The sequence below is a fragment of the Mobula birostris genome, chromosome 31 (assembly GCF_030028105.1).
Source record: "Mobula birostris isolate sMobBir1 chromosome 31, sMobBir1.hap1, whole genome shotgun sequence".
Taxonomy (NCBI): Eukaryota; Metazoa; Chordata; class Chondrichthyes; order Myliobatiformes; family Myliobatidae; genus Mobula; species Mobula birostris.
Genome location: NC_092400.1, coordinates 38,236,358 through 38,258,101, shown reverse-complemented (window position 1 = coordinate 38,258,101; position 21,744 = coordinate 38,236,358). Strand labels below are relative to the sequence as shown.

Sequence of the window (21,744 nt, the reverse complement as noted above, 5' to 3'; positions counted from 1 at the left end):
GATCAAAATGGTCTAAGCTAAACTGTTGGTAATTACGGTTTTGCTGGTTGGTTCAAGAAGTGAATAGTTGTAGGAAAGTATAAACATAAAAAAGTCTGCAGATGCTGGAAATCCAAGCAACACACAAAATGTTGGAGGAACTCAGCAGGTCAGGCAGTATCCATGGAGAAGAATATAGAGTTGATATTTTGGGGCGAGATCCTTAACATTTTTGTGAAAGCTTGTACATAAAATTTCTCCAATGGAAGACTGTCAATTATAAAGGAAAAAGAAAAACATGGTGTGTTGTTCATTACCTTGGCAGCCATGACCCTTTTTACAACCAATGTTGGAAAGTCTGGAAAAACATCAGTTACTTAAAGCAAGGTCCACACACCCAAAAACTCGTTCATCTGCTGCTTGAAAGGTAAATGCTGAAGGGCAAGAGAGAATACTTCCTGAGGAGACTGAGGTCCTTTGGAATATACAGGCCTCTCCTTCACATGCTCGCACTGTTGTCACCAGTACAATCTTTATTGCAGTGGTCTGCTGGGGCAATGGCATCAACACAGGTGATGCCAACAGGCGCAATAAACTGATTAAAAAAGCTGATTCTGTTATTGGAGTCAAACTGGACATACTGCAGGCTGTGGTGGAACAAAGGACCCAATGGATAATCCTGGCAATTCTGGACAATGTTTCTCACCCTCTGCATACCACCTTGGCTGAACAGAGGCGCACTTATAGTAATAGACTGAGAGAACCGCACTGCTCCAAAGAGCACTATATGAGGTCATTCTTACCCTCGGCTATTAGGCTCTATAAAGAGCAAACCTATAGCTGGTGAAGTGATCACGCCCTCTTGTTAGACTTTTTGAGGTAACTTTTTTTTTATTCTTTCTTACTTCTCTTCTGATATTTGTATATCTGTGCACTTGTAATGTTACTGTGACACTGTAATTTCCCTTGGGATCAATAAAATATCTACTTATAACCTTATAACCATATAACAATAACAGAACGGAAACAGGCCATCTCGGCCCTTCTAGTCCGTGCCGACCCTAGTCCCATCGACCTGCACTTAGCCCATAACCCTCCATTCCTTTCCTGTCCATATATCTATCCAATTTAACTTTAAACAACAACATAGAACCTGCCTCAACCACTTCTGCTGGAAGCTCGTTCCACACAGCTACCACTCTCTGAGTAAAGAAGTTCCCCCTCATGTTACCCCTAAATTTTTGTCCTCTAACTCTCAACCCATGTCCTCTTGTTTAAATCATCCCCACTCTCAATGGTAAGTCTGACCATGTCAACTCTATCAATCCCCCTCATAATTTTAAACACCTGTATCAAGTCCCCCCTCAACCCTCTACGCTCCAAAGAATAAAGACCTAACTTGTTCAACCTTTCTCTGTAACTTAGGAGATGAAACCCAGGCAACATTTTAGTAAACCTCCTCTGTACTCGCTCAATTTTATTGACATCTTTCCTATAATTCGGTGACCAGAACTGTACACAATACTCCAGATTTGGCCTTACCAATACCTTATACAAATTCAACATTACCTCCCAACTCCTATACTCAATGCTCTGATTAATAAAGGACAGCAAACCAAAAGCTTTCTTCACCATCCTATCCACATAAGATTCCATCTTCAGGGAACTATGCACCATTATTCCTAGACCCCTCTGCTCTACAGCATTCTTTAATGCCCTACCATTTAGCATGTATGTCCTCTTTTGATAGTTCTACCAAAATGTAGCACCTCACATTTTTCTGCATTAAACTCCATCTGCCATCTTTCAGCCCACTCTTCTAACTGGCCTAAATCTCTCGGCAAGCTTTGAAAACCTACCTCATCATCCACAACACCACCTATCTTAGTATCATTTGCATACTTACTAATCCAATTTACCACCCCATCATCCACATCATTAATATATATGACAAACAACATTGGACCCAGTACAGATCTCTGAGGCACACCACTAGACACCGTCCTCCAATCTGACACACAGTTATCCACCACTACTCTCTGGTGTCTCCCATCCAGCCACTGCTGAATCCATTTTACTACTTTCATATTTTTGCCTAACGATTGAACCTTCCTAAATAACCTTCCATGTGGAACCTTGTCAAAGGCCTTACTGAAGTCCATGTAGACAACATCCACCGTTTTACCCACAACTTTCTCAGTAACCTCATCAAAAAATTCAATAAGATTTGTCAAATTGACCTTCCACGCACAAATCCATGTTGACTGTTCCTAATCAGACCCTGTCTATCCAGATAATTATATATACCATCTCTAAGAATACTTTCCATCAGGTTACCCACCACTGACGTCAAACTCACAGGCCAATAATTGCCAGGTTTACTCTTAGAACCCTTTTTAAACAATGGAACAACATGAGCAATACGCCAATCCTCTGGCACCATCCCCGTTTCTAATGACGTTTGAAATATTTCTGTCAGAGCCCCTGCTATTTCTACACTAATGTCCCTCAAGGTCCTAGGGAATATCTTGTCCGGACCCAGAGACCTATCCACTTTTAAATTCCTTAAAAGTGCCAGTACTCCCTCTTCTACAATTGTCATACTTTCCATAACTACCCGACTTGTTTCCTTTACCTTACACAATTCAATATCCTTCTCCTTAGTGAATACCAAAGAAAAGAAGTTGTTCAAAATCTCCCCCATCTCTTTTGGCTCCGCACATAGCCGCCCACTTTGATTCTCCAAGGGACCAATTTTATCCCTCATTATCCTTTTGCCACTAACATAACTGTAGAAACTCTTTGGATTTAATTTCACCTTACTTGCCAAAGCAGCCCCGTATCTTCTTTTAGCTTTTCTAATTTCTTTCTTAAGATTCTTTTTACATTCTTTATATTCCTCGAGTACCTCATTAACTCCAAGCTGCCTATATTTATTGAAGATCCCTCTCTTTTTCTAAACCAAGTTTCTAATACCTCTTGAAAACCATGGCTCTCTCAAAGTTTTAACCTTTCCTTTCAACCTAACAGGAACATAAAGATTCTTAACCCTCAAAATTTCACCTTTAAATGACCTCCATTTCTCTGTTACATCCTTCCCGTAAAACAAATTTTCCCAATCCACGCCTTCTAAATCCTTTCGTATCTCCTCAAAGTTAGCCTTTCTCCAATCAAAAATCTCAATCCTAGGTCCAGTCCTATCCTTCTCCATAATTACACTGAAACTAATTGTACTGTGATCACTGGACCCGAAGTGCTCCCCAACAAATACCTCCGTCACCTGCCCTGTCTCATTCCCTAACAGGAGATCCAACACTGCCCCTTCTCTAGTTGGTACCTCTATGTATTGCTGCAAAAAACTATCCTACACACATTTTACAAACTCCAAAATATCCAGCCCTTTTACAGAATGGGCTTCCCAGTCTATGTGTGGAAAATTAAAATCTCCCACAATCACAACCTTGTGCTTACTACAAATATCTGCTATCTCCTTACAAATTTGCTCCTCCAGTTCTCAGTCCCCATTAGGTGGTCTATAATACACCCCTATAAGCGTCATAACACCTTTCCTATTCCTCAGTTCCACCCAAATAGCCTCCCTAGACGAGTCCACTAAATACCCTGCCAGAGCACCGCTGTTATATAATCTCTGACAGGCAATGAAACACCTCCCCCTCTTGCCCCTCCTATTCCATCACATCTGAAGCAACGAAATCCTGGAATATTTTGTTGCTGATCACACCCCTCCTGCAACCACGTTTCACTAATAGCTACCACATCATACTTCCAGGTATCAATCCATGCTCTAAGCTCATCCATCTTTTTCACAATGCTCCTAGCATTAAAATAGATGCATTTAAGAAACTCTCCACCTCCCACTCTCTGTTTATCCTTAATTGAGCAAACAACTTTGTTATCTTTTTCTTCCTTTTCCCCTACATAAACCTCCCCTCTCCTAGTCTCCTTAATTTGATTCCCTCCCCCCAACCATTCTAGTTTAAAGTCACCTCAGTAACCCTCGCAAATCTCCCAGCCAGGATATTGGTCCCCTTAGGATTCAAGTGAAACCTGTCCCCTTTGTACAGGTCACGCCTGCATCAATAGTGGTCCCAATGATCCAAAAACCAGAATCCCTGCCCCTGCTCCAATCCCTCAGCCACACATTTATCCTACATCTCATTGCATTCCTACTCTCACTGTCGCGTAGCACAGGCAGTAATCCCGAGATTACTACCTTTGATGTCCTTTTTCTCAACTCCCTTCCTAACTCCCTATATTCTTCTTTCAGGACCTCTTCAATGACCTATGTCATTGGTACCACAACCTCTGGCTCCTCTCCTTCCCACTTCAGGATCTCTTGGACGCAATCAGAAACATCCCGGACCCTGGCACCAGGGAGACAAACTACCATCCGGGTCTCCTGACTTCGTCCACAGAATCGTCCATCTGACCCCCTAACTATAGAGTCCCCTATTACTACTGCCCTCCTCTTCCGTTCCCTATCCTTCTTAGCTACAGGGCTGGACTCTGTGCCGGAGGCACGGCCAGTGTTGCTTCCCCCAGGTAGGCTGTCCCCCGCAAAAGTACTCAAACCCCGGAGTACTTATTTTCAAGGGACACAGCCACAGCGGTACTCTCTATTACCTGATTCTTCCTATTCCCCTTCCTAACCTTGACCCACTTGTCTGCCTCCTGTAGCCCCGCTGTGACCACCTGCCTGTAACTTCTGCCTATCAATTCCTCACTCTCCCTGATAAGACGAAGGTGATTGAGCTGCAGCTCCAGTTCCCTAACGCAGTCTCTTAGGAGCTGCATCTCGACGCACCTGGTGCAGATGTGGACGTCCGGGAGGCTGGGAGACTCCACCACCTCCCACATTCGGCACTGAGAACAACAAGCTGCCCTCACGCTCATACTTCCCCCTCTCTTCAAATAACAGTGAAAAAAAAAATGAGTAACCAAACCCTCTTCACCTCGCCCGTTTAGCCAAAGCCCTTAAGCTCTTCACTCTACTTCCCAGTTCTTTTTCAAAAGATGCCACACAATCTTTTACATGGAGGAAGACTGCACCTTGATTTAAACTCTCATCAGCATGTCAGCACCTCAACGATGCAGTTGCCCATCAATAATGCATCTAGGGCCTCTGGCCTGGGACTTGGAACTGGTAAACTTCTAAAATCAGGGATAAAAACTGGGTCTATTTAGCCAATAATAATACTGTGGTTTGCTTGGAGATGTGGGATGAAAGATCACAGCTATCACTGAAACCAAAATTGATAAATGGTACCAATGAGTGCAAGGAATGCCATCCCATCTTTTCACAGCTACCATCAGCCAGGAGGTCTCAAACCACCAAGTCAAGTACAGCGACTTCCTTTCAGCCATCCAATTCTTGAACCAACCGGCAAAACCCTAATCATCATTATGGACCCCCACCATCCAGGCCACGCTCTCTTCTCGCTGCCACCATCAGAGAGGTGGTACAGGAGCCTCAGGACCCACACCACCAGGTTCAGGAACAGTTATTACCCCTCACCATCAGGCTCTTAACCCAGTGTGGATAACATCACTCACCTCAACAATGAGCTGATTCTACAACCCACAGACTCACTTTCAAGAAATTTACAGCGATTTATTTATTTCTTTTTCTTTTTTTTTCTATTTGCAGAGTTTGTCTTGTGCACATTGGTTGCTTTGTCAGTCTTTTTGTGTAGTTTTTCATTGATTCTATTGTAATGTGAATGCTTGTAAGAAAATGAATCTCAGGGTAGTATATGGTGACATATATATATTTTGATAATAAATTTCTTTTGAAACTTTGAGCAGCTTAGCAATGTTATGAACACTGATCACATTGCACTAAAATGGACTTTGTGTTTTGTTCTAATTGTGAGCTTCTTGTGAAAATTTATATTATTTACTGTGTATAGTTTCGCTTTTCTTGTGAATACTGCCTACATGATGCTTTCTGTCTGTGATGCTGCGACAAGTCAGTTTTCATTGCACCTGTGTGTTCATGGTTGCAGATGACAAGAAACTTGACTTTGATCAGAAGACAATCCAGAATACCCTTTCTTGCTTATTTTGATGTAGCTGCATTTGGTGTCAATGCTATTCCTAGCCAGAGCACAACAACTTATAATTATCCCCATTAAACTCGAGCCTAGTGACAACCGGTAACCTGCATGGCTTTATGAAAATCAACAGCATGTAATTATCCTCCACTCACTGCATTTTCTGCAGGAGTCAGCCCATTCTTACTAATGGAGGCTGCTGTCACTTTGGTTTTCAGTCTATTTCCTTCAGTTTTTCAAGACTCCTGAGTAAACTGTTTGATGTGACACTGATATATGCTCAGTCTTGATTGTCGATTGGCTGAAAAAAATTGTCAATAAGAACAGAGGCCCTCTGTTGGTTGGGATCAACCATGGATGTTACGTCCCAGCTGTCTACATCGTTGGTGCAGTGTCACAAGCCAATATGCAAGCCAGAACAGTACAATATGGAGAGCAAGCTGTTACCCATGCAGCAGACTTCCCCTCTCCATGCACTGGCATCACCACGATCACACAAATCACGGACCAGTTCATCAGTAATGGCCCTGACTAGAAGCAAAGAGAGGTGTTCTTGACATGATTTCCGGCTGCCAAGAACTGCTTCATGAGAGGAAACTTAAGAAAAGGCAGTCAAATATTGATGTCTACTTGAAGAAAAAGCCAAAGGCAGAGGAGGACTCATAGCTGGTCCCGTTAAGATTTAACCACCACCTGCTTCCTCCACTGATGCTGCGAGGTGTTAATGCTACAATGGGTTGTTGCTCCACCAATGTACAGGTCACTCCACAAATTACTGTGTATACATAAAATATCATACATCTTGGGTTTGATTTTTTAAAATCAGGCACCCATGTCCATTTACACAATGTCTATTTACCTCCTCAGCATTAAGCTTGGTCTGAGTGCATCTACCACTTCCTCTGGCATCTTGGTACTGCAGCATTATGACTATTAGCCATTCTTAGATTACATCTATTATAATTGTTCCATGCACTTAAATCTAAATTCTCTAACTTATTGAATTCTCTGATCAATTTTATAAAGACAATCCTTTGATCTCACAGTCTACCTTTTCATAGCCCTTGGATCTCATATCTACCTGCACTGCGCTTTCTCTGTACCTGTAGCACCTGTTATTGTTTTTACCTTTGTACAACATCGATGAACACCATAAGACCATAAGATATAGGAGCAGAATTAAGCTATTTGGCTCGTCAAGTCCACTCCACCATGGCATCATGGCTGATCCAATTTTCCTCTCAACCCCAATCTCCTGCGTTCCCCCTGCATCCCTTCATGCCCTGACCAATCAAGGATCCACCAACCTCTGCCTTAAATATACTTAAGACTTGGCCTTCACAGCTGCCTGTGGCAATGAATTCCACAGATTTACTGCACTCTGGCTGAGGAAATTACTCCTCAGCTCTATTCTAAAAGGACACCCCTCTATTCTGAGACTGTATCCTCTGGTCATAGACACTCGCACCATAGAAAACATTCTATCAAGGCCTTTCATCATTTGGTAGGCTTCAATTAGGACACCCCTCATTCTCCTGAATTCCAGTGAGTACAGGCCCAGACCCACCAAACATATGACGTTTAATCTTGTAATCATTTTCGTGAACCTCCTTTGAACCCCCTCCAATTTTAGCACATCCTTTCGAAGGTAATGGGACCAAAACTGCTCACAATATTCCAAGTAAGATCTCACAGTGCTTTATAAAGTCACAACATTATGTCCTTGCTTTTATATTCTAGTCCGTTTGAAATGAATGCTAACATCACATTTGCCTTCCTCACCACAGACTCAACCTGCAAATTAACCTTTAGGGAATGCTGCACAAGGACTCCCCAATCCTTTGCGCCTTAGATTTTTGTATTTTCTTTGCACTTAAACAAAAGCCAACCCGTTCATTTCTTCTACCAAAGTGCATAACCATACACATCCTGACACTGTATTCCATCTGCCACTTCTTTTCCCATTCTCCTAATCTGTCTAAGTCCTTCTGTAGCCTCCCTATTTCCTCAGAGCTACCTTCCCCTCCACCCATCTTCCTATCGTCTGCAAATTTGCAACAAAGCCATCAATTCCATTATCCAAATCATTAGCATATAATGTAAAAAGAGTCAATCCCAACACAGACACCTATGGAACACCACTAGACACTGGCAGCCACCTGGCAGCTCCCTTTATTCCCACTCTTTGTCTCCAGCCAATTGGCCACTGCTTTATCCGTGCTGGAATCTTCCCTGTAATACCATGGGCTTGTAGCAGTGTCATGTGTGGTAACTTGTCAAAGGCCTTCTAAAAGTCCAAGTATACAACATCAACCAATTTCCCCCTCTGTCTATCCTGTTTGTTATTTAGAAACCACAGAAACCATAGAATTCCAATAGATTTGTCAGGCAAGATTTTCCCTTGAGGAAACCACGCTGATTATGGCCTATTTTATCATGTGCTTCCAAGTAACCTGAAACCACATCCTTAATAATCGACTCCTACATCTTCCTAACTATGGAGGTCAGACTAACTGGCCTATAATTTCCTTTCTTCTGCCTCTCTTCCTTCTTGAAGGGTGGAATGACATTTGAAATTTTCCAGTCTTCCTGAACCATTCCAGAATCTAGTGATTCTTGAAAGATCATTCCTCATGCCACCACAATGTCATCAGCCACCTCTTTCAGAACCGTGGGGTGTGGACAGTCTGGTCCAGGTGACTTATGTACCTTCAGACCTTTCAGCTTCACAAGAACCTTGTGTCTAGTTATGGTAATTTCAAAACTTCATGATCTCTGACACCTGGAACTTCCACTATAGTGAAGAGAGAAGGAAAATACTTATTTAGTTCATCAGCCATTTCCTTGTCCCCTATTACTACCTCTCCAGCATCATTTTCCAGCAGTCCGATATCCACTCTTGCCTCTCTTTTACACTTTATGTATCTGAAGAAACTACTGGTATCATCTTTAATATTATCGGTTAGCTTACATTTATATTTCATCTTTACCTTCTTAATGATTTTTTTAACCTTCTGTTGGTATTTAAAAACTTCCCAATCCTCTAACTTCCCACTAATTTTTGCTGTATTATATGTCCTCTCTTTGGCTTTTATGTTGGCTTTGACTTCCTTTGTTAGCCCTGGTTGTGTCATCTTGCTTTAAGAATACTTCTTCCTTTTAGGGATGTATATATTCAGTCCCTTCTGAATTGCTTTCATAAATTCCAGTCACTGCTGCTTTGCCATCATCCCTGCCAGTGTTCTTTTGCAACCAATTCTGGCCAACTCCTCTCTCATGTCTCTGTAATTCCCTTTACTCCACTGTAATACTAATACATCTGACTTTGGCTTCCCTTTGTCAAATTTCAGGGTGAATTCAATCATATGATCACTTGCCCCAAAGGGTTCTTTTACCTTAAACTCTCTAATCAATTCTGGTTAACGGCAAAACATCCAATCCAAAACAGCTGATCCCCTAGTGGGCTCACCCACAAGCTGCTCTAAAAAGCAATCTCGTAGGGATTCTAGAAATTATCCCTCAGGATAATGTCCCACAGCAACCCGATTTTCCCAACCTACCTGCATATTGAAATCCTCCATGAGCATTGTCCTTTTAGCATGCATTTTCTATCTCCCATTGTAACTTGTAGAGTATATTCTTACTACTGTTTGGGGGTCTGCGTACAACTCCCATCAGGATCTTTTTACCCTTGCAGTTCTTTAGCTTTATCCACAACAATTTAACATCTTCCGACCCTAAGACACCTTTTTCTAATGACTTAATTTCATTTTTTATAACCAACAAAGCCACGCCACCCCTCTGCCTTCCTGCCTATCCTTTCAATACAATGTGTATTTTTGGACATTAAAGTCCCAGCTATAATCTTCTTTCATCCATGATTCAGTGATGCCTACATCATACACGTCGATCTGTAACTGTGCTACAAGTTCATCTACCTTATTCCATATACTGCATGCATTCAAATATAACACCTTCAGTCCTCTATGCACCTTTTTCGATTCTGTCTGCATCTTACATTGCAACTCGTCCTGTTTGACTGCAATTTTGCCCTATCATCAGCCTCTCCTTGCTAGGAGCCTGATTCGAGTACTGCACAGACGCAACAGAAGCATTCCCGGGCAGGTCTGGCAAAGATATTTAAAAACCCAGTCTCTATAAAAGGAGGTACCCCCTAGTGGAGTAGTTATCGTCGGAGTAGTCTAAGGCAGAGTAATAAGGCTTTGGTCAACAGGGCTTCGGCGAGAAAAGGCAGAGGCAAGGCAAGTAGATAAATTCATTCCTTATTTCACTCTAGAGAGAATAGGGGGAATGTCTACAGAGCCAGTATTCTGTTCTGGGTATCAGATGTGCGATTTCTAGGAGATTCCAAGCCTCCCTGATGGCCACATCTGTGCCAGATGCATCGAGATGCAGCTCCTTAGAGACCGTGTTAGGGAACTGGAGCTGCAGCTCAATGACCTTCGATTTGTTCGGGAAAGTGAAGAGGTGATAGACAGGAGCTACAGGGAGGCAGTCACCCCAAGGCTACAGGAGACAGATAAATGGGTGACTGTCAGGAGAGGGAAGGGAGAACATCAAACCGTGGAGAGCACCCTTATGGCCATCCCCCTGAACAATAAGTACTCCATTTTGAGTACTGTTGAGGGGCAAGCGACCTACCTGGGGGAAGCAACAGCAACCATGCCTCTGGCACTGAGTCGGGTCCTGTGGCTCAGAATGGGAGGGAACTGAAGAGGATGGCAGTAGTAAAGGGTCTCTATAGTCAGGGGGGCAGATAGGTGATTCTATGGGTGCAAAAAGGAAACACGATGGTTGCTTGCCTCCCAGATGCTAGGGTCCGTGATGTTTCTGAACGCGTCCACAATATCCTGAAAAGGGAGGGTGAGCAGCCAGAAGTCGTGGTGCACACTGGTACCCACGACACAGGTAGAAAAGGGGAGGAGGTCCTGATAAAGGAATACAGGGAGTTAGGAAAGAAGCTGAGAAGCAGGACCTCAAAGGTAGTAACCTTGGGACTGCTGTGCCACGCGACAGTGAGGATAGGAATAGAATGAGGGGGCAGTTGTGGTTGAAAAATTGGAGCAGGAACCAGGGATTCAGAATTCCAGATAATTGGGATCTCTTCTGGGGCAGGTGGGACCGACACAAAAGGGATCATTTGCACCTGAATCTGAGGGGGACCAATATTCTTGTGGGCAGGTTCACTAGAGCTGTTGGGAGTGGTTTAAACTGATAAGGTGGGGGATGGGAATCAGTGTGATAGAGCTGAGGAACAGCCAGCAGGTTTACAAGTAGATGATGGGTGTAACATGAATGAAAGGAAGGACAAGCCAATGACTGGGAACAAATGTAGACAGAGCAGAGTTAAATTGTACCACAGAGGCAAAATTCAAAAGGGCAAAGAGTGCAGGACTGAAGCTGCTGTATTTAAATGCACATAGCATTTGAAATAAGGTCGATGAACTTGTGGAACAATTAGAGATTGGTCAGTATGATGTTGTGGGCATCACTGAGTCGTGGCTGAAAGCAGGCCACAGTTGGGAGCTTAATATCAAAGGATATACTTTGTATAGAAAGGACAGGCAGGAAGACATAGACAGTGGTGTGGTTCTGTTGGTAAGAGATGGAATTCCAACTTTGGAAAGGGGTGACATAGGGTCAGAGAATGTCGAATCTTTGGATAGAGTTCAGAAACTGCATGGGTTAAAAAACCATTATGGGAATCCTATATAGGCCTCCAAATAGCAGCCACTATGTGGGGTTGATATTGCAAAGCGAGCTGGAAAAGGCATTTAATAAGGGTAATGACACAATTGTAATGGGGGACTTCAGTATGGAAGAGGATTGGGAAAATCTGGTTGGTGTCAGATCGCAAGAGAGGGAATTTGTTGAATGCCTGAGATGGCTTTTTAGAGCAGTTTGTGCTTGAGTCTGCTCAGGGAAAGGCTATCTTAGATTGGGTGTTGTGTAATAACCCAGATCTTATGAGGGAGCTTAATGTAAAGGATCCCTTAGACAGTGATCATAATGTTTAAATTCATACTGCAACTTGAGAGGGAGAAGCACAAGTCACATGTATCAGTATCTCGATGGAATAAAGGGAATTACAGAGGCATGAGAGAGGAGCTTGCCCTGGTGGATTAGAGGAAGAGACTGGTGGGAATGATGGCTGAAGTTTCCTGGAATAGTTCACAGGGCACAGGATAGATATGTCCCACAGAAGTTGTTGTTCTCAAATGGCAGGGGTAGGCAACTATGGCTGACAAGGAAAGTTAAGGACTGCATAAAAGGCAAGGAAAGGGCATATAAGGTAGCAAAAGTCAGTGGGAAGTTGGATGATTGGAAAGCTTTTAAAATCTAACAAAAGGCAACTAAAAGGCTATAGGAAGGGAAAAGATGAAATATGAGGCAGACTAGCCAATAATATAAAGCCAGATAACAAAAGTTTTTTTCAGTTATATAAAGAGTAACAGGGAGGTGAGAGTTGATATTACACCACTGGAAAATGATGCTAGTGAGGTACTAAAGAGGAACAAAGAAATGGCAGATGAACTTAATGAGTATTTTACATCAGTCTTCACTGTGGAAGACACTAGCAGTGCGCTAGAGGTCCGTGAGTGTCAGGGAGCAGGAGTGAGTGCTTTTGCTATTACAAAGAAAAAGTGCAAGACAAATTTAAAGATCTTAAGGTGGATAAGTCACCTGGACCAGATGGACAACATCCCAGAGTTTTGAGAGAGGTTGCTGAAGAGATAACAGATGCATTAATCATGATCTTTCAAGAATCACTTGATTCTGACATGGTCCCAGAGGACAGAAAGATTGCAAATGTCACTCCAATCCTTAAGGGAGAAAGGCACCCTCAGTGGTTGGGAAATTGTTAAGGATGAGGTTTTGGGGTACTTGGAGACTAATGATAAAATATGTCAAAGTCAGCATGGTTTCTGTCAAGGGAAATCTTGCCTGACAAATCTGTTAAGAGTTCTTTGAGAAAGTAACAAGCAGGGTGGACAAAGGAGAGGCAGTGGATGTCATTCACTTGGATTTTCAGAAAGCATTTGATAAAGTGAGGCTGCTTAACGAGACAAAATCCTATGGCGTTACAGGAAAGATACTGGCAAGGACAGCAGAATGGCTGACAAGCAGGAGGCAGCAGGTGGGAATAAAAACGGCCTTTTTTGATTCTGTGGTAACAAAGGCAGATGCAATATTAGCATTTACTTCAAGGGGAACAGAATATAAAATCGAGATAATGCTGTGCCTTTATAAGACACTAGTCAGGCCTCACTTGGAGTAATTGTCAACAATTTTGGGCCCCATATCTCAGAAAGGAAGTGTTGTTAATGGAGAGAGTGCAGAGGAGGTTCACGAGGATGATTCCGGGAATGAAGGGATTAACATATGAGGAACGCTTAGCAGCTTTGGGCCTGTACTCAGTGGAATTTAGAAGAACGCAGGGGGATCTCACTGAAACCTACTGAATGTTGAAAGGACGAGATAGGGTGGATGTGGAGAGGCTGTTTGCTCTGATGGGGATATCCAGAACTAGACGCCACAGCCTCAAAATTGAGGGGTGATCTTTTAGAACAGAAGGAAGGAGGAACTTTTTTAGCCAGAGTGTAGGAATCTGTGGAATGCTCTGCTACGGACTGCGGTGGAAGCCAAGTTAGTGGGTATATTTAAGGCAGAATTTAACTGTTTCCTGATCAGTCAGGGCATCAAAGGTTATGGAGAGAAGGCAGGTGTATGGGGTAGAGCAGGATCCGGGATCAGCCATGATCGAATGGTGCGGCAGACTTGATGGGCTGAATGGCCTAATTCTGCTCCTATTTTTTGTGGTCTAGTCTCCCCACATTGCCTCTGTTTGTGACCCAACTATCTGATCTTCAGCACTATCACTCCAGTTCCCATCCCACTGACAAATTAGTTTAAACCAACCCAAACAAGTCCAGCCAACATGCCCACAAGGATACTGGACCCCCTTGGGTTCAGCTGTAACCCGTCCCTTTTGTACAGGTCGTACCTTCCCCAAAAGAGATCCCAATGATCCATAAATCTGAGCTCCTGCCCCTGCACCAGTTCCTCAGCCACATATTCACCTGCCGAACCATCCTGTTCTTACTCTCACTGGCAGAAATCCAGAGATTACCACCTTGGATGGAGGTCCTGTACTCTGCAGGTCCTGTTTCTTAGCTCCCTAAAATCTCTCTTCAGAACCTCCTCACTATGTCTACCTATGTCACTGGTGCCAATACGTACCAAGACTTCTGGCTGCTCACCCTCACCCTTGAGAATGCCATGGATCTGATCAGAGACATCTGTGATCCTGGCACCTGGGAGCCAACCTACCCTCCGGGTGTTTCTATCATGGCCACAGAACCTCGTCTCTGTTCCTCTGACTATGGAATCTCCTGTCAACACTGCAGTCTTCTTTCACCTCCGCTCTTCTGAGCCACAGCACCAGACTCAGTGCCAGAGACCCGGTCACTGTGGCTCCCCCGGTAGGTCGTCCCCCTCAATAGTATTTAAAGTTGTATACTTATTGAGGGGAACAGCCACAGGTGTATTCTGTACTGCCTGTGCGTTTCCCCTCCTTCTCCTGACAGTCACCCAGTTACCTGTCTCCTGCAACCTAGGGGTGACTACCTCCAGTAGCATCTATCGCCTCCTCATTCTCCCATACGAGTTGAAAGTCATCGAGCTGCAGCTCCAGTTCCTTACTTTCTCTCAGAAGCTGTAGCTCAGTGCACTTGGAACAGATTTGTTTATCTGAGAGATTGGAAGTGTCCCAGACTTCCCACATCCCACACACGGTACAGGACACTGCCCCTGGAGCCATTCTCACTATACTGTGCACTGATGAATGAGGAATGAACAAATAACAACAGAGAGAGCAACTTACAAGACAATCTACCTCATCCAAACCTGATGAGACAAAGCCACTCTAAAGACTGGCACGCTCACAAGAATGGCCGCTCCCCTTGCACCTGCATTACTTGTGTTTCCCCTTCCTAATCAATCCATCCCTCTTGCCTCACAAACAAGAACGAGGGCAGATACTGGAAATCTGAGCAACGCACACAAAATGCTGGAGGAAGTCAGTAGGCCAGACAGCATGTAGGAAAAGTGTACAGTCGACACTTTGGGCTGAGACCCTTCAGCAGGACTGTTTTTTAAATCTTAAGCGTAGACCTGACCGAAAGGTATCTCTTTTTACGCAATGCCTCTTGCTGATTGGTTGCTCCTCAACTCCGAAAGGCTGCCGCAAAATACAATATTAATGGTAAGACTCTTGGTAGTGTGGAGGATCAGAGAGATCTTGGGGTTGCTCAAAGCAGCTGCACAGGTTGTCTCTGTGGTTACGAAGGTGTACGGTGTATTGGCCTTCATCAATCGTAGCATTGAATTTAGGAGCTGAGAGGTAATGTTGCAGCTATATAGGGTCCTGGTCAGACCCCACTTGGAGTACTGTGCTCAATTCTGTTCGCCTCACTACAGGAAGGATGTGGAAAGCGTGCAGAGGAGATTTACAAGGATGTTGCCTGGATTGTGGAGCATGCCTTATGATGACAGGTTAAGTGAACTTGGCCTTTTCTCCTCGGAGTGACGGAGGATGAGAGGTGACCTGATAGAGCTGTATAAGATGATGAGAGGCATTGATCATGTGGATAGTCAGAGGCTTTTTCCCAGGGCTGAAATGGCTGCCACAAGAGGGCACAGGTTTAAGGTGCTTGGGAGCAGGTACAGAGGAGATGCCAGGGGTTAGTTTTTTTACGCAGAGAGTGGTGAGTGCGTGGAATGGGCTGCTGGCAAGAGACTTTTGGATAGGTACATGGAGCTTAGTAAAATAGAGGACTACGGGTAAGCCTAGTAATTTCTAAGGTAGAGACATGTTCAGCACAGCTTTGTGGGCTGAAGGGCCTGTATTGTGCTGTAGGTTTTCTATGTTTCTATATGTTTCTAAAACTCTGCCTTTGAAATGTCGATCACCACGTGCATTGTCCAACTTACAGGCACTGGAAATAATCCCTATGGATAGCACGCAAAGCAAGGTTCTTTACTGTACACTGGGCACTTGGGACGACACCAAAGACCATTGCAAATTTCTACAGATGTACTGTGCAGAGCATTCTAACAGGTTGCATCATCTATATGGGGAGCAGGGGGGGGGTGGGGGGGCACTGCAAGGATTGGTAAAAGCTGCGGAGTGTTGTCAAATCAGCTCCATCACCGGCCTCCCCACTGTTGAAAGCAATGTCTCAAAAAGTTAGAATCCACATGGCCTCTTTCTCATTGGTACCATCAAGGAGGTGGTACAGGAGGCTGCAGACAGACACTCAATGTTTTAAAACAACTTCTTGCCCTCCACCGGATTTCTACCTCACTTATTTTTTTCTTTTCTCTTTTTGCACTATTATTTTTAATATATATTTCTTATTATAATTTATAGCTTTTTATTGTGTATTGCAGTGTGCTGCAGCCACCACAAAACAACATATTTCACGGAATATGGCAGTGATATCAAACCTGATTCTGATAATAAACAAATGGCGAAGTACTGTGTGGGCACTTGACAATGACCAATACACAGTTCACATGGGCCTTTGACCATGACCGATACACAGTTCATTCACAGTTCATGTGGGCACATGACCGCGACAGAAACACACTTGAATCGCAGTTCACGTGGGCACATGACCGCGACAGATACACATTTCAATCACAGTTCATGACAAAAGAGTCAACCCAACAATGAAGATAGAACTTAAAATCAAATTCCAGTTAAGGGGTGTAAGTTTAAATATTACTCAATGGACAATACACTGCTATTCACATCTGTGTGGTAATTTTGCTGTCCTGTTCTCTTCCCTTTAATTTCTCTCTCTCCTCCCCACTGGATTCAGATTTTACCCCGGCAGCCCTTAGAACCTCAGCTGTCTGACTAATCCTCAACTGTAATTTCAGACAAGTAATATTGACAGAGTTCAGTAACACAAATTGGAACTCATCCACAAACCAGGCATTATACACAGACAGGCTGTTCACTTTTCCAGCCACTAATTTTATATATATATATCTATCTATCAGATTTATATATATTTATTTATATAAGATATATCAGATTTGCAGATCTGCTGATTTTATTAAAAAATGTTTTATTTCACACACCCACAGTATTTTGGTTTTGACCTTTGATCAGAATTGCAGCTTCTGAGGAATGAAAGGTCATTGATCTAAAACATTATCTCTCTCTAGATACTGACCATCCTATCCCCGCTGAGGATTTCAACACATACATCAACTGCAGTATTCTCCTTTAATTTTGGTAGGGCAAAGTGGTGGGGATGGGGAACTGGGGCGGGGGATATAGAAACATAGAAAATAGGTGCAGGAGTAGGCCATTCGGCCCTTCGAGCCTGCACCACCATTTATTATGATCATGGCTGATCATCCAACTCAGAACCCCGCCCCAGCCTTCCCTCCATACCCCCTGACCCCTGTAGCCACAAGGGCCATATCTAACTCCCTCTTAAATATAGCCAATGAACTGGCCTCAACTGTTTCCTGTGGCAGAGAATTCCACAGATTCACCACTCTCTGTGTGAAGAAGTTTTTCCTAATCTCAGTCCTAAAAGGCTTCCCCTCTATCCTCAAACTGTGGCCCCTCGTTCTGGACTTCCCCAACATCGGGAACAATCTTCCTGCATCTAGCCTGTCCAATCCCTTTAGGATCTTATACGTTTCAATCAGATCCCCCCTCAATCTTCTAAATTCCAACGAGTACAAGCCCAGTTCATCCAGTATTTCTTCATATGAAAGTCCTGCCATCCCAGGAATCAATCTGGTTAACCTTCTTTGTACTCCCTCTATGGCAAGGATGTCTTTCCTCAGATTAGGGGACCAAAACTGCACACAATACTCCAGGTGTGGTCTCACCAAGGCCTTGTACAACTGCAGTAGTACCTCCCTGCTCCTTTTCTCGAATCCTCTCGCTATAAATGCCAGCATACCATTCGCCTTTTTCACCGCCTGCTGTACCTGCATGTCCACTTTCAATGACTGGTGTATAATGACACCCAGGTCTCGTTGCACCTCCCCTTTTCCTAATCGGCCACCATTCAGATAATAATCTGTTTTCCTATTTTTGCCACCAAAGTGGATAACTTCACATTTATCCACATTAAATTGCATCTGCCATGAATTTGCCCACTCACCCAACCTATCCAAGTCACCCTGCATCCTCTTAGCATCCTCCTCACAGCCAACACCACCACCCAGCTTCGTGTCATCCGCAAACTTGGAGATGCTGCATTTAATTCCCTCATCCAAGTCATTAATATATATTGTAAACAACTGGGGCCCCAGCACTGAGCCTTGCGGTACCCCACTAGTCACCACCTGCCATTCTGAAAAGGTCCCATTTATTCCCACTCTTTGCTTCCTGTCTGCTAACCAATTCTCCACCCACACCAATATCTTACCCCCAATACCGTGTGCTTTAAGTTTGCACACTAATCTCCTGTGTGGGACCTTGTCAAAAGCCTTTTGAAAATCCAAATATACCACATCCACTGGTTCTCCCCTATCCACTCTACTAGTTACATCCTCAAAAAATTCTATGAGATTCGTCAGACATGATTTTCCTTTCACAAATCCATGCTGACTTTATCCGATCATTTCACCGCTTTCCAAATGTGCTGTTATCACATCCTTGATAACTGACTCCAGCAGTTTCCCCACCACCGACGTTAGGCTAACCGGTCTATAATTCCCCGGTTTCTCTCTCCCTCCTTTTTTAAAAAGTGGGGTTACATTAGCCACCCTCCAATCCTCAGGAACTAGACCAGAATCTAACGAGTTTTGAAAAATTATCACTAATGCATCCACTATTTCTTGGGCTACTTCCTTAAGCACTCTAGGATGCAGACCATCTGGCCCTGGGGATTTATCTGCTTTCAATCCCTTCAATTTACCTAACACCACTTCCCTACTAACATGTATTTCGCTCAGTTCCTCCATCTCACTGGACCCTCTGTCCCCTACTATTTCTGGAAGATTATTTATGTCCTCCTTAGTGAAGACAGAACCAAAGTAATTATTCAATTGGTCTGCCGTGTCCTTGCTCCCCATAATCAATTCACCTGTTTCTGTCTGCAGGGGACCTACATTTGTCTTTACCAGTCTTTTCCTTTTTACATATCTATAAAAGCTTTTACAGTCCGTTTTTATGTTCCCTGCCAGTTTTCTCTCATAATCTTTTTTCCCCTTCCTAATTAAGCCCTTTGTCCTCCTCTGCTGAACTCTGAATTTCTCCCAGTCCTCAGGTGAGCCACTTTCTCTGGCTAATTTGTATGCTTCTTCTTTGGAATTGATACTATCCCTAATTTCTCTTGTCAGCCACGGGTGCACTACCTTCCTTAATTTATTCTTTTGCCAAACTGGGATGAACAATTGTTGTAGTTCATCCATGCAACCTTTAAATGCTTGCCATTGCATATCCACCATCAATCCTTTAAGTGTCATTTGCCAGTCTATCTTAGCTAATTCACGTCTCATACCTTCAAAGTTACCCCTCTTTAAGTTCAGAACCTTTGTTTCTGAATTAACTATGTCACTCTCCATCTTAATGAAGAATTCCACCATATTATGGTCACTCTTACCCAAGGGGCCTCTCATGACAAGATTGCTAATTAACCCTTCCTCATTGCTCAGAACCCAGTCCAGAATAGCCTGCTCTCTAGTTGGTTCCTCGACATGTTGGTTCAAAAAACCATCCCGCATACTTTCCAAGAAATCCTCTTCCTCAGCACCTTTACCAATTTGGTTCACCCAATCTACATGTAGATTGAAGTCACCCATTATAACTGCTGTTCCTTTATTGCACACATTTCTAATTTCCTGTTTAATACCATCTCCGACCTCACTACTACTGTTAGGTGGCCTGTACACAACTCCCACCAGCGTCTTCTGCCCCTTAGTGTTACGCAGCTCTACCCATATCGATTCCACATCTTCCTGGCTTATGTCCTTCCTTTCTATTGCATTAATCTCTTCTTTAACCAGCAACGCCACCCCACCTCCCCTTCCTTCATGTCTATCCCTCCTGAATATTGAATATCCCTGAACGTTGAGCTCCCATCCCTGGTCATCCTGGAGCCATGTCTCTGTGATCCCAACTATATCATAATCATTAATAACAATCTGCACTTTCAATTCATTCACCTTATTATGAATGCTCCTTGCATTGACACACAAAACCTTCAGGCACTCTTTTACAACTCTCTTAGCCCTTATACAATTATGCTGAAAAGTGGCCCTTTTTAATGCTTGCCCTGGATTTGTCGGCCTGCCACTTTTACTTTTCTTCTTAGTACTTTTTGCTTCTACCCTCACTTTACACCCCTCTGTCTCTCTGCACTGGTTCCCATCCCCCTGTTGTGAACTAACCTCCTCTCGCCTAGCCTCTTTAATTTGATTCCCACCCCCCAACCATTCTAGTTTAAAGTCACCTCAGTAGCTCCCGCTAATCTCCCTGCCAGGATATTGGTCCCCCTAGGATTCAAGTGCAACCCGTCTTTTTTGTACAGGTCACGCCTGCACCAAAAGAGGTCCCAATGATCCAAAAACTTGAATCCCTGCCCCCTGCTCCAATCCCTCAGCCACGCATTTATCCTCCACCTCATCGCATTCCTACTCTCCCTGTCGCGTGGCACAGGCAGTAATCCCAATATTCACAACCCTAATGCTTTTCAAGCATGACTAAAGAGGGTTCTGGAACAAGAATCCTGGGCAGAAATCCCCTTTGCGTCAACTACCCGTCAAGAAATGCACTGATGCAGGCGATCCCAACAAAAATATCAGAGGCATATCAACATTTAATATCGACATCTATAAAACTCTCCAAAGTAAATATGCAAACTGAATTCATTCCTGCATAATAAGCCTTTCTGAAAGAGGCTTGATAATTTGAAAACCAATATCACACGCTTTTCTGCGAATAAATAAACTGTTATTCATTTGCACAACGTTTTGACGGCCCACTGGTCTGTTGGCAGCATTGCACCTGCCCCAGTACCAAGTCTAGCCAAACACTGCCAAGGGGGAATAAAAGGCGCACCTGACTCCCTCTGACACACTCATAATACACGGAGAATTAAAATAATAAAGCGCAACGTCATGCTCATCCCCTTTTGCAGGTGAGGTGACCGATCAGGCCCCAGTTTGCAGTCTCTGACCCTGCATTAACGTGACACAAGCAGAACAGCAAATACCAAAGCAAACTCAGTCATCGCTCGGCTGCCGCTACGTGTCTCCAACGAGTCCCGGCCCACCTTCCCGCCCCGATGCAGCGACACGGTGCCCACCTGAACAATACCACCGAGCCGATTCATTAATCCGCAGCTTCCCCTCGCCAGCCAGCCAGCCAGCCGGCCGTGACGTCACGGCGCCGCTCGGCCCGTCCGGCCAGACCCCCGTGTCGTAAACGCGTCGCTCGCGCCACCCAGCGGTTCGCCTGACGCGGTGACGTCGGGCCACACACATCAAAGTTGCTGGTGAACACAGCAGGCCAGGCAGCATCTCTAGAAAGCGGTACAGTCGACGTTTCAGGCCGAGACCCTTCGTCAGTACCACGTAGACAATATCCACTGCCTTGTCTTCATCAACTTTCCCGCTAACTTCCTCAACA

General features: G+C 44.0%; 1 protein-coding gene across 1 annotated transcript in view; it reads right to left on the bottom strand.

Annotated features, from left to right (window-relative positions):
• LOC140190999 (aspartate beta-hydroxylase domain-containing protein 2-like) overlaps window positions 1–21,504 on the bottom strand; it is a 74,326-nt gene extending 52,822 nt beyond the window's left edge. The window contains exon 1 of the mRNA XM_072248042.1: window positions 21,422–21,504. The gene's annotated coding sequence lies outside the window, so the exon portion shown is untranslated. The remainder of the gene's footprint in view (window positions 1–21,421) is intronic.
• Between the last annotated feature and the right edge of the window lie 240 nt (window positions 21,505–21,744).